Source organism: Lepisosteus platostomus, unplaced genomic scaffold (genome assembly GCF_059453375.1).
Source record: "Lepisosteus platostomus isolate fLepPlt1 unplaced genomic scaffold, fLepPlt1.hap1 Scaffold_95_H1, whole genome shotgun sequence".
NCBI lineage: Eukaryota > Metazoa > Chordata > Actinopteri > Semionotiformes > Lepisosteidae > Lepisosteus > Lepisosteus platostomus.
The window spans coordinates 5775-18774 of NW_028291707.1; the positions used below are offsets into that span (position 1 = coordinate 5775).

General features: G+C 43.6%; 6 non-coding genes across 6 annotated transcripts; 4 read left to right on the forward strand and 2 right to left on the reverse strand.

Moving 5' to 3' along the window:
• Nucleotides 1–5405: 5405 nt before the first annotated feature.
• trnat-agu (transfer RNA threonine (anticodon AGU)) lies at nt 5406–5479 on the reverse strand. The gene has a single exon. It is a non-coding gene; the product is annotated as a tRNA-Thr (tRNA).
• A 1174-nt stretch (nt 5480–6653) lies between these two features.
• Nucleotides 6654–6725, reverse strand: trnag-ucc (transfer RNA glycine (anticodon UCC)). The gene has a single exon. It is a non-coding gene; the product is annotated as a tRNA-Gly (tRNA).
• A 2209-nt stretch (nt 6726–8934) lies between these two features.
• On the forward strand, nt 8935–9051 carry LOC148630552 (U5 spliceosomal RNA). The gene has a single exon (XR_015935139.1). It is a non-coding gene; the product is annotated as a U5 spliceosomal RNA (small nuclear RNA).
• A 115-nt stretch (nt 9052–9166) lies between these two features.
• LOC148630553 (U4 spliceosomal RNA) lies at nt 9167–9308 on the forward strand. The gene has a single exon (XR_015935146.1). It is a non-coding gene; the product is annotated as a U4 spliceosomal RNA (small nuclear RNA).
• A 792-nt stretch (nt 9309–10100) lies between these two features.
• On the forward strand, nt 10101–10182 carry trnas-aga (transfer RNA serine (anticodon AGA)). The gene has a single exon. It is a non-coding gene; the product is annotated as a tRNA-Ser (tRNA).
• Nucleotides 10183–11023: 841 nt separating this feature from the next.
• Nucleotides 11024–11097, forward strand: trnai-aau (transfer RNA isoleucine (anticodon AAU)). The gene has a single exon. It is a non-coding gene; the product is annotated as a tRNA-Ile (tRNA).
• The last annotated feature ends 1903 nt before the right edge of the window (nt 11098–13000 follow it).

Consider the following 13000-nt stretch of genomic DNA (forward strand, 5'->3'; position numbering starts at 1 on the left):
ATCATTTCGCCCTGCAAAATAAGTTCGTCTAAGTCTCTCGTAATATTCGCGAGGGGACTCTGCTCTCTTGTGCTTAATGTTAAGAGCGGCGGCTATCGCAGCAGTCGGGTCAATAAACGCACTGTATTCTTCGATAAGTGCTTGACAAAGCTGCTCAAAATCATTACAGACTTCTTTCATCTGCCTAGCCATCCACTCATGTACAGCTCTGCTGGTAGTTTTCCTGACCAGAAACACTTTCTCCTGTTCTGTGGCGTTTGGCAGATACTGCAGGGTATACCTGAGGTCCTGAATATAACTCTCGATATTATTCTTTGACACTGCGGGGTCAAATCTCTCTATGTCCTTCGCTAGCTCTCTCAGAGAATGGAGATTTATCCTTCTAGCTTCTCCGCTGACGGAGATATGGAAGAGATCGTGGTCAGACCTGTCGCTGCTAGAGAGAGTGCTTAATAGCGACTCGAATTCAGACCTTTTAGCAACCATCGTTAAACTTAAAGAGTATTACGTTTAAGTACGAAATCACAGTTTTACCACAGAAAACCACAAGATCAAGTATGCAATCAACCCGGTAGATCGCAAAAGATCACAAAACAATCAAGCACTGCTTAAAGAGCAAGGGGAACTTTTTTTTTCTTTCGGCTTTCAGCACACCGTATTGTTGTGTATGAAACCCGCGGCGTTTTATATTGAATTATTCCGCTTGGTTGACTCATTTCAGTCTTGCCACGCCCACCCAGGGACGCCAAATAATGTAAGAAAACCGGCTCAGGGACGCCAAATATGTAATGTTGCCATAGCAAAATTAAATGTAGTGGCTCTCTGAAGGCACCAGTTCTGTAGGGTTTGGGCATTTACTGAGACAATTATTAATTGTAGCAGTAAATCACAAAGTTGATTCTTTTGATGGCTTTAGAATCAAACCATGCGACATAACTCAAACAACGCGCACACACAGGTACTAATACACGAGGATACATTTATTAATACATAAAATATGCATGTAAACCTAACAGATCTTATCAAGAGGGTTATCAGAATACAAAAGATATATATTCAGTCAGTTACGAAGTGTTACACATATCAAGAGGACATACGTTCAGTATATCATTCATTAAGACCGTTTCGTTAATGAACTTGGTTATAACTTCTACATTAGATACTCAAACAAGTACATAACTCTTAGGAATTAAATTGATATCAACTGGTTGGGATAACAATTGAATTCTCGAGCTGTAATGCATTGAAGTTGAATACTCATCCAATCTTTGGGGATTCAGATCTTCCTGCGGGTACAAAGAAACAGTTGCAGGCTGTTGCTGTCCAATCCGCGCTCTCTGGCTCCGTGCCAGGCTGTGCTGTGCGGCTTGCGACGCTGCGCTGCTGATGCTCACTGACCGGCTAGTTAGTGTTGGCTTTAACTAGCAAAGTTTGTGCACAGGAGAAAAGATGACTGTGGGTCCGAGCAAGTCAGGAAGAGGACCGGTTCGTTTCTGATGAAGAGCTAGTTCTGAATAGTGATTCAGCTGTCCACAGTTCCGACCTGTTCACGAGGCCTGCTGCTGGTGCTAACCTCGGGTGGATCCTCTGGTTATTCTCTGGCAACCTCCGCTCTAGACTCTTAGAACAAAGGAAAGTTCTGGCACTTGGACACACTGGCCGTTCCGTGGTTGTCCGGGCTGAGTCTCAGGATGGTCAGGAGGCGCGCTGCGAGAATGTCCTGCCCTTGGGAGCCTTCTGCTCCTGGGCCGTCCTGCCCTGGAATTCTCCTTTGAATTCCCTTTAGAATTGTCCACAGAATCCTCTGAATCCTCCCTTCTGAATCTTACTGAATCTCACAGGCTCTCTGTGTTGCCTGTTTTTACCTGGAGGAACTTCAGCTCATTGATTGGCTGAAAGTTCCATGGGCATCAGAGTCCCACGTGGGTTACTCGGCCCTACAAGTCCCTGATTGATTGATCAAGGTGAGATATGAGTCACTTAGTCCTGACACTTAGTAATGCAGTCCAGATGTCCAACTGGCACTCCCTAGACAGATAGGCGCCAATGGATGACCATTGATCATGATAGAAAGGCTTAGCTAAGTGCATCCCCCTTTGGGAGCTGTCCTAGGACCTTAAATCACCCTGCATGAATAGTCTCTCTGTGGCTGCACCACAGAGATGAACAGAGAAATGGGGCCTCATTTGGAAAGGCTCAGAACACTTAATTCTGCCTTATTAATAAGCCTCGCCGCTACACACATATATTAATGTAATAAATGATTGCTTATGCTTTATAAATAAATCTAATTAAAATAAAAGCTTAAGTTTTGTATTTATCTTGTACCATAGAACATGATTTTCTTTGTATTTCAAGCCCACAAAGTGTCCAAATGTTCTATGATCATTTCTTTCATCATTAGGGACTAAATATACCAAACGTATGATGCTAAAATCCTGAAAAAAGGATAGGCTCCATTTCGTCAGTAGATTGGAGTCCAAAACTGATTTGGGTCAATATACATTACCTTTGAAGATAAGGTACAGTCTACTGTAGGGAACCATCAACTTAGAAAGCATTGGCCTTCCCTGGGGGTCAGGTAGGTGCAAAAGATAAACCTTTATCCTATCTTTATCTTAAGATAAGTGGCCAAGCAGTATTTTTCCAAGTTTCACCAAGCTCATCATGTTGCCATAGTAGACAAAGTTCTATAAAATGTTAAATAACTTTAGAAAAAAGCATCTTGGTCTTTCAGTACTGTACAAGGTGAATTAAACTGTCCCTGGTAATAAAAAGTAATTAGAAGCATCCCAGAAACTTTATCTCTAGAAACATTAGCTGTTTTATATCATGTAATTTAGTGTGATGTTGTCAGAATTCAAGGACATTATCACACACAGAAATTGGTTCAGTTAAATCTAAAAAACACAGCTAAACATGGGTTTAAATGTAAAATAGAAGTCTTACCTCTTGTCAAAAGATTTAATTCAAGAAGCGATGTAATAAATGATTGCTTATGCTTTATAAACAAATCTAATTAAAATAAAAGCTTAAGTTTTGTATTTATCTTGTACCATATAACATGGTTTTCTTTGTATTTCAATCCCACAAAGTGTCCAAATGACGCACTACATGATATAAGGAAGATTATCACATGCATATCGGTATTATCTTTCTTACGAAAATGCATTCCTTTCATTACCTTTTACTTTTTAAAATGAACTCAAATTGTGTATAATGTAATAATTTAAGTAGAATAGATTCTAACAATATAATGATCCAGTGTGTTGCACTACTTCACTGCTTCACTGCTCTATGCCGTCTGGAAATAAATCCTCAGACTGCTCACTGCCCTGGGCTTGTACCAATAAATTACAGGAGCACGTCTATATATCACTGCGTTGAAGCAGAAGACACACAATCACTGCAAACACATCCTAAATACAGTGTTCCAACACCTTTGACCTCATCCAGAACGTATCATTTATTGAAAGGGATTGCTGTCAGAATGCACATCTGAATCCCAAACAGAATCTCTAGTAAAATACGATCATTTGTGAAACAGGCAAATGACTGTCTCAGGGGCCCATTCCTCATTGTCAGACATATGTATGCAATGCTTTCACCGTTCATTGAGCAATAGGGATTAAAAACACCGCAGGTAAGGTTAGATGTCATGTTCTATGATCATTTCTTTCAGCATTAGGAACTAAATATACTAAACGTATGATACTAAAATGTTTTTTCACATATATTAATGTAATAAATGATTGCTTATGCTTTATAAATAAATCTAATTAAAATAAAAGCTTAAGTTTTGTATTTATCTTGTACCATAGAACAAGATTTTCTTTGTATTTCAAGCCCACAAAGTGTCCTTTGATCTCTATTCTGTGGTAATCCACAATGACCCCGTTCTTCAGGTGATTCATCATGTCCTCCCTCGTCTGTTGAGAGGCCATCCCGATCTCTTCTGCCGTGGCATGCTTCATACACGCTCTCTTGAAGTGAGCAGGAAGCTGATCAAAAGTATTCAGGCACATCTTGCACACCAGGGGAATCCTCGCGGGTTTCCTTTGAAAATAAATAATACCATCTGTGTATAGAAACAAGCTAAGACTGATTTCTTAAATTATCCTTAAAATTCTCTCTCATAGTTTGAGCATAATGATTTTATTGCATTTGTATAAGAATTGCTCATTGCTCCAAAATAAATAATGGTTTCATAAAAAAGTGAACACTTACTTGGTCTCAGTCACAGACTTTCCAATAGAAGCCATTGTGGAGTTCAGCAACTGCAGGTCCTAGAAGTGGGGAAGGAATTTTAAAAGAGAAATTGAATTACAATACAGAAGGAATGGCTGAGGGTTCACTGAAATATATAAATATACAAATTCCAAAGACTGAGTCCATATAGAAACAACTACTTTTCATTTTCAGTATAAGAAAAAAAAACATTATCTTCCAAAGCATCATAAAATTGTCCCTTCTTCCAGACTCTACTTCTCTCTTGTAGTAGTACAGCAGACCTTTCCAGGTGAGCAGATCACAGAGTCCGAAATAAGCTTCCTCCATCAAACAAAGTACCTGAACATGACTCTGTCTTCATAAAAGCGCCCCTGTAATAAAGAGATTAAATCCAAAATCAAGAGGGCAGTTGCCTACTGAAATACAAGAAGTCATCAATTTTAACCTAGCAACACATTAAAGGCTGCATCTATACAAGTGCGATTCTAGAAATGCTCACCAGATTACGTTTTAAGAAGGAACTGCGCCTCAGGTTCCGCTGAGATCTTAACTCGGATGGCAGGATTCAGAGTCCGGAGTGCGGACTGATGGCAAACGGAGGGTCCACATACTGTGGATCCCTCAGTGATCTTCCGCGTATTCAAACCGCCAGCGTGTGACTCCCCTGTCCCTGTGACCTCATTGGTCTGCTCTCTCCTCTGTGCAGCCGAGCCCGACTCACGGTAAAGTGAAAAAAAAGATGCCCTCAACGTGAGATTTACTCTGGAGCGAGGATAGATGTTACCTTTTTATCATTGAACAGGATGTATGTGATGTGGCGACTAGGTTCAATTTTGTATCCTCTTTAAAAGATTAAGGACTGGGGTGAGTGTGATTTACCACCCTTTCAGCTAAGAACCCGACTTGCGCATCATTTAAGCTGCATAGACTCGGTCGTTTAACTCTTCTCCATTAGCAGGGTTAAGGTTAAAGAAAAAAACATTGCTGACTTCTTTTTTTTTTGCCAGCCGCTAGCGCTGATTAGCAAGGCTTGTATTTCATGTTTTGCAAGTTGCATCCATTTTAAGAAAAACAAGTCGCGTTAAAGACAGGAAATGAATACTTGCATTTAATTAAGTCTAGCCGTAGGCGGTTGTCTGTAAGGACCAGTTCTGTTTGAGAAGACACAACAAAGAAGGCACCGCTGGGATTCGAACCCAGGATCTTCTGTTTACTAGGCAGGCGCTTTAACCAACTAAGCCACGGCGCCCCAGGAGTGCTGTCCTTTTGCAGCCACTTGGACACACCACTCAGACACATCTGCATTCGGTGTGTGCTCCGCCTGCTTGCTGAGCAAGTTGCCACCTTTACATACAATAGCAACATCGACACCAAGAGAAAGGATGACAAATGGCTCTTATCTGGAACTTTTCATGTCCAAGGAGCTCAATGTGCTTTCTGTGTACAACAGGGCCACTGAACTCCACACTGGCCACTGAACCACAGCAGTGGCTTGCTGGCTTGACATCTCCCAAGGAAAATGTTGAAATCACATGTGGAACAGGAAAATGACCCTCGAGTACGAGGGAAAAAAAAGAAAAAGATCATCTGGAGCGCGCCAACCCATGTCCGGACAGCCCAGTTTCGTCGACAAGGTGGCTGAGTGGTTAAGGTGATGGACTGCTAATTCATTGTGCTCTGCAGTCATGGGTTCAAATCTCATTCTCGTCGCTTTCCATGTCCGACACATGTGCCTGTTTGACGTCGGCCCTCCTGTTGCTTGCTCCGGTGCTAGAGCCGTACATTGTCTAGCGGTGGCTGAACATGGTATAGTAGGCCAACGTCGGTATCGAGCAGTGACAGTAACAGTACTTACTGCGCCCCATAAGAAATCGTTTGTCCCTGTTCAAAAGAGATTGTGCGATGTCCTGCGGCGTTCGTAAAGCAAACCTTTGACAGTTTGAAAAGAGGAATTTATTCTGCTTCCTGTGCGTGCAGTAGTTACAAAGTTGAACGTCTTTACACGATCTGCTGCAGTTTTCAGTGGGCGGGCTTTGTCAGATGGCTTGAAAAAACGCACTGTGTTTCGGCTGAACTCCACACTCATGAGCAGTGTCCTGCATGTTTTCTGTGTATAGCTGTCTTTTAACGCATACAGAATTCATTTGAAATCATTGATTTCTCCAATTAACAAGGGTCCCTTTTTGAACCTGCGAGAAGCATTCTTTCAATGTAACAGATTTACTCCGGGGAAAGCCAGCATGACATTGAGAGTAGCTCAAGCTTTCAGCACCCATATCGGACTGCGTGTATGCAGACACCACTCAGAATCCCCTGTAAGATTCTCCCTCAATTCCGTTTTTCAGTGCTTTAGCTCTTTCAAAAGGCTTCGCTTTGCTAGTCACAATCCAAGGCTCATGATGGCATTTGAAAACTTTCACCACTGCGTTGGCCGGGAATCGAACCCGGGTCAACTGCTTGGAAGGCAGCTATGCTCACCACTATACCACCAACGCATGCCCACAGGAAGTCTGCAGGACACCACCAGAGAATGCTTTTTTTAAATTTTTTTTTATTAAACATAGAATTTACAAATACAAATACAACAAGAGGATCAGAGTCATGTACAAGAGAAAAAAAATGCAGCAGAAAAAAGCATTTAACTACCAGAGGTAATTAAGTAATTATGTGATCAAATTGTATATTTTACACGTATCATATCTTGCTTTAATATTTCTCAATTATTTATAAACTTTAGTTTCAACATGCATGCGTTTCCTGTAAAAAATAAAACTCAGCACACAGTTTTTCTTTTAACAACATTTCGAGTACCTCTGGCATTCATGAAAAAGACATACACAAAAGCAAATAACTAACTCTAAGACTGTCTAAACTATTGAGTTTTTCAAAGAACCAGAACTATAACAGTCCTTAACACTTAACTACACCATTCCAAACTAACACTAAAGAAACACTAGTATATACTGGTATAACAAATAAAACCAAACATAATCATTAACTGAGCAGTCACTGGGAGCAAATCTCCTTCCCGTCCACAAAGGCCCTCGCTCCCACAAAGTAGGCTCTCCTCCCCTCTCTTCTGGCAGCTTCAACCTGGGGCCACAGCTGGTTCCTGGTACTCCTGTCCGCAGCAGACAGGTCCTCTGCAAACCTCAGTTTGTTCCCATTCAAATACTCATTCCCCCTCGCCGCTCGCCACAGCATGTCCCTCGCCGTCCTCTTGGTGAACTGTATTATAATCGATCTGGGGAGCACTTGCCCAGACATGTTCGCTCTCCCGAGCTTGTGAACAAAGTCAATGGCCGATATTACGTCCTCCTGGTCCGGCAGGGTCCTTTTACAGATACCCTTCACTGTTGCAACAAGGTCCTTATCACGTTCCTCTTTAACTCCAAATAATTTTAAATTCCATCATCGACGGTATCTATCTACATCGTTCACTTTCAATTCAAGTTCTTTAATATGCTTTTCTTGTTTGGTATTTACTTGTTTAAGAACTTTTACTTCACTCTTTAAGTCTTCAACCTCTTTAAACACACAGTCCATGGACTTTTTAAGACTTTCGATTGCGACTGTATTAGATCAAGTCATTTCCTTCAGCTCACCCATGCTCTGTGCCATCATGTTGAAGATGTTGGTCTGGAGCTCCTCCAGCGTCAGGTCGCCCCTTCCTCTCTTGGCTGCCGGGGTTTTCACAGGTGTGCTGGGCAGGGACTCCGGCTCTTCCTCTGGCAGCTGAGTCTCACTTGGGCTGCGAGCGCTCGCGTACGAGCGCATCTCCAGCACTCTTTCCACGTCCCCTCCAGCTGGTTCACTTTTCCCTTTAGTTGCCATCAATTTTCTTGTAGTGCTATACATATACGATTGAGGTATCTTAGATTTCTCCTTCGAAGACCCAGCACTCTCTTTTCTTTTCCCAGTGTTACTCATATCGAAATTCTTAAACCTAAAAAAAATCATTTTTTTTTCTTTCAGTTATAACTGAAGTTTAAACAACTACTGTTAAGTCCTTATTTTTCAGTAGTCAAAAAAAGCAAAAATTAACATTCAGGTCATGAAAAACTCAAAAAAAACTCCTCAACCACTAAACTTTACCTCCCACCTGAGCGCCATCTTGAAAGCCCCTACCACCAGAGAATGCTCACGATTTCGGAAGCTGTCTCCGGGACGTTCTGATTCCGCACATCCTGAATAAATCATGATATAGTTAGTTGCTGTAGCTAGACGTTCAAATTAGTTTCATGGCCAGATGGACTGTTTCCTCCAGCGGTATAGTATTGCAGTGAGACAGCACGATGCCTGCAAGACTATGTCACGCTAAACGCCACAGATTTCCGAGGGATAGGGTTAGGGTTAGGCTCTTATTATGGCGATTGTGGCCGTCTGCTCTGCGAGTCCTCGGTCTCCGGCCGTCTGATTGGTGCTCTTTTCTTTGGGGGGCGGAAAGTATCCGGCCGCAGGGGATCTTGGGACCTCGCTTTGCATAGCGGCTTCCCAGAGTGCGTCGTTTCCTGCACACTGTGGCCGGGTGTTTTCTGAGTTATTGCACGGATTGGGCACGCCCGCAAGCCGAGAGCCGCAGGCGATGAGCCCGGAGCTGAACGGGCCCCACTGGCTCGTTTGTAAGGCCAGGTGCATTGCCAACCACGACCGGCAGGGCAGAGGCCTTGAAGGAGGCCTGGGCTCCTGCAGCTGTGCAGCCACGCACTCTGGTTTTTCTTCATCTCGTACAAATCTTTTGCCTTTTACTAAAGATTTCCGTGGAGAGGAGCATGAATGAGTTCCATGCAATTTTTGTGCTTCCCTGCCTTCGGGTGGAGCGCAGCTGGGCTGGTCAAAGAGAGAAAACACAAATATGAAGCATTTCAGCAACGACATGCCATGAGACGATTGATAACGATTTTCATAGGATCCCCGCGGTTGCCTGGCAACCGTCAGCTTTGCGCAGTGGCAGTATCGTAGCCTGTGAGGTTTAGCCGAGGCGCGATTATTGCTAGTTGAAAACTTTTCCCAATACCCCGCTTCCGCTGGTTTGCAATGCAATCGGCGAAAGCAATTTTTGACAGTCTCGTCAGAGACTGAGCAAGGTGTTTAAAGACAGATTTTGTCATGGTAACATCATGGTAGAAAGAAACGGGTTTGTTACGTCTCAACAGAAACGCTCTTTAGCTCTTTCAGCGTTATGCAGAGAACAGCGTCTGTCGAGATCACTTTTGAGTCAGCGCGAAACGCCGTGTGCTGTCAGTTTGATTTCATATTGCTCGTAGCGGCGCCCGGCTTTTGTCTGTCAAACGTTAGGTTGCGCTTCTTCATGCTGCATCGTAGGCATGAGTGGAGCTTTTTAAACGTCTGTACTTACTGCGCCCCATAAGAAATCGTTTGTCCCCGTTCAAAAGAGATTGTGCGATGTCCTGCAGCGTTCGCAAAGCAAACCTTTGACAGTTTGAAAAGAGGAATTTATTCTGCTTCCTGTGCGTGCAGTAGTTACAAAGTTGAACGTCTTTACACGATCTGCTGCAGTTTTCAGTGGGCGGGCTTTGTCAAATGGCTTGGAAAAACGCACTGTGTTTCGGCTCGGGAAACATCATGAGCAGTGTCCTGCATGTTTTCTGTGTATAGCTGTTGTGGGCATTTCTCTGTTGTTGATTCTTTTTTTGTGTGTAACAAAGTGGCATTTTCATGTCCGGACGGGGAGACTTTATCATTCCGACATGAAGCCACCCTTAAGTCCTCTGAGGTGTGTCTGTCTGCAAGGCTTGTATTTTGGAAATGTTTTTTGGAAACGGAGAACGACTTTGAAATAGGCTTCCGCCGGCGCCTCGCGATCCAGGTAAGATTGTAGCAAGAACGCAGCGGGGGCGGGGCTTGCCGTAGTCGTGGCCGAGTGGTTAAGGCGATGGACTAGAAATCCATTGGGGTCTCCCCGCGCAGGTTCGAATCCTGCCGACTACGTTGTCCGCCTCCAGTTGGTGTGTTCCGGTGCAAGCAAAGAAGCGCGCCTCTTTGCTGTTCCTGGTGGTTTTAAAACGCCCAATCGCTTGTACCCGCTGCCTTGGAAATAAATTATTCAGCGTCCGCGAATGGCATTTTGCAGCTGGAAGCAGATGTCGACGCGTTTTGCACAGAGCACCATAAAAGCGTCTTTTTTGATGGCCCATGCACTGAGCATTGGTGGTTCAGTGGTAGAATTCTCACCTGCCACGCAGGAGGCTCGGGTTCGACTCCCGGCCAATACAGTGGCTCTTGCAGCGAGCGGCTCCATCACTTGCATCCCCTTGCAACTCGCAACTGAAAACCCACTGAAGCTAAGCAGGTGTGAGCCAGGTCAGTACCCGGATGAGGGTGAGCTACAGGGAAAAACAAAGCTTCCAGCTGGAAGCGGTGTTAATGGTGCCAGCGGGGGGGCGCTCACCCTGAGGTCTGTGCGGGTCCCAATGCCCCAGTATAGTGACGGAGAAGCTGTGTTGTAAAAGGGCGCTGTCTTTTGGATGAGATGTAAAACCGAGGTCATAGTGCTCTGTGGTCATTCAAAATGACCACCAAAACCTTTGACAAAAGCTCTTGGTAATTGATGGTCTTCAATAATGCTTCTCCTTTAGGTACATTTTAAATCAGCTGAAAAATGCTGTGAAATGGGGGGGCACTTCAGGCCAGTGTAGGATTTGGGTTACAAGAACCATGAAACTGCACGAGAAAGCCCGTACACTGAATTACACGGCTTTTTATTCAAAGGAGGGCAAAAGAAATTCCCTGAGTTCGATTTTTTGCAGCACAGAGAGGACTGCTGTCATGAGGCCGGTTAGCTCAGTTGGTTAGAGCGTGGTGCTAATAACGCCAAGGTCGCGGGTTCGAGCCCCGTACGGGCCAGGTTCTTTTCTCCTCTCTTACCAAAGCTTTTAGGTTCCTTTCCGTGGTGAGAGGGGTTGTCATGCAACGCTGCCACATAGTGCCGACAGACAAGAGTGTTGCGGGAGAAGAGAAAAGTGTTTGAAGATTTAAGAGTGTCTTAGGTGGAGCCAAAATCAAGTGTCACAAATGCAAGTGGGAGGATTTCCAATGTTTAATATGGTAAAAATAAGCGGAAGTTATCTGCCGGTCCGCAACAGTCTGCCATGCTTTTGTCATATACTGTAAAGTGGTGTCGAAACTGGGTGTCGAACTGGAGCCTCACCATTTGCATATGTGAGGCTCCAGTTATACATCGAGTGTCACATTAAATGACAAAAATGAAGAGAGTTAAAGCAGCTGGAGAGGTTTTCTTACAACTTTTGAGCTGACACAGTTTTGGAAAATGTTTCCTTCACGCTGCAGTGTACAACATAGGCAGCCAAGAGTCTCCAAAACAATACAGAATTGACAGATAGGAGAAAATTCCCACTCGTCCTGAAGTTCCCAAAATCCAGCACTGAGCGTAAACAAAGTGTCTAAGTAGCGTGGGAATGCTAACCCTAACCCTAGCTGGAGTTTGAGCAATCCAGCACTGAGCGTAAAAAGATGAGTCAAAGTAACGTCTAATCGGATTCGTTTCCTTAGAGCTGGTTCAGAGTTTGCTCAAGAGTTTACCCAGTGCGCATTGATTCGTCGAATATACGTATATTCACGGCGAAAATACGGCTATACGTATATACGTCGCCTCGACGTATAATCAACGTCGAATTGCAACCGTAAAATCGACGACATTAATAAACGCATATATAACGTCGAAAACACATCTAACACAGTGCCTGAGGCTTTTTACTGTACGTATCATGTTTGCCGCAACTAGGAGTATACGGCTCTCTGCACAGTGTACGAAGTAAATTATTTTCGCAGTAATTAATTTACACGTGTATAATAAATATAGTAAATATAATAAATTAATTACTGCGAAAATAATTTTCTTCGTAAATCCTGCAATCCAGATGATTGGGGCATTGGTGCATGGCTACAGTCTGTGCTAGGAACATGGAGAGGGTCTCTGGTTCAATACATATTTGTGGGTCTGGTATTATTCGTTATGATCATATCGTTAATATCCTGTTTGAAAAACATGTGGACTAAAGCTGCTGCTTCTGTGCTAATTGTACGCCCTGAAGGGATCATGAAGGTCAAAAAATGGTTTCATGGGAAAGGTTCTCTTATCTAGTGGCAGAACCTGATGGGTAGAACAATATAGTTTTAAGGGGGGTTACCCTTGGGAGTGATTCCCCTAGATGCAAATGATTTTTGTGGTTTGTTTGTTCATAATAAGATGTTTTGCAGGAACGGAACAAAGAGAAATTTTACAACTTCAGCTAGAATTGTTCTGCAAAACGTCACAGCTGAGGCAGGGGAACAATGTGTAGATTTTTCTAAGAGTTATTACCCAGTTGTTGACCAATCTGTTGACCAATGTTGACCAAAAAAGCCTAAGATTATGCTGGGCTCCAGCCCACAGGGATTTACCTGTGCTGTAAGAACTAATGAGTGAATAAGGAGACTGGATTCTGGTGAAAGACTTCAGGAAAAAGAAATGGTGTTCACTCAGGTGGAGGGGGCTGTACCAGGTGCTGCTGACCACTGCCACTGCTGTGAAGGTCACAGAAATGGTGCCCTGGATTCATGCTTCACACTGTAAAAAGGTCACAAACGAACTGAGCAAAGCGCAGGAGTGATGTCTCCACAAGGACAGATGGGGATAACCTGCTTGGGACTGATGTGCACAGCCTTTTTCCTTTTTATGTAGAAGCCTGTCACCACCCCAAAAGAGGAAGAATCTAAACACGAAGCCTCTTTGTATACAAACTGGCTG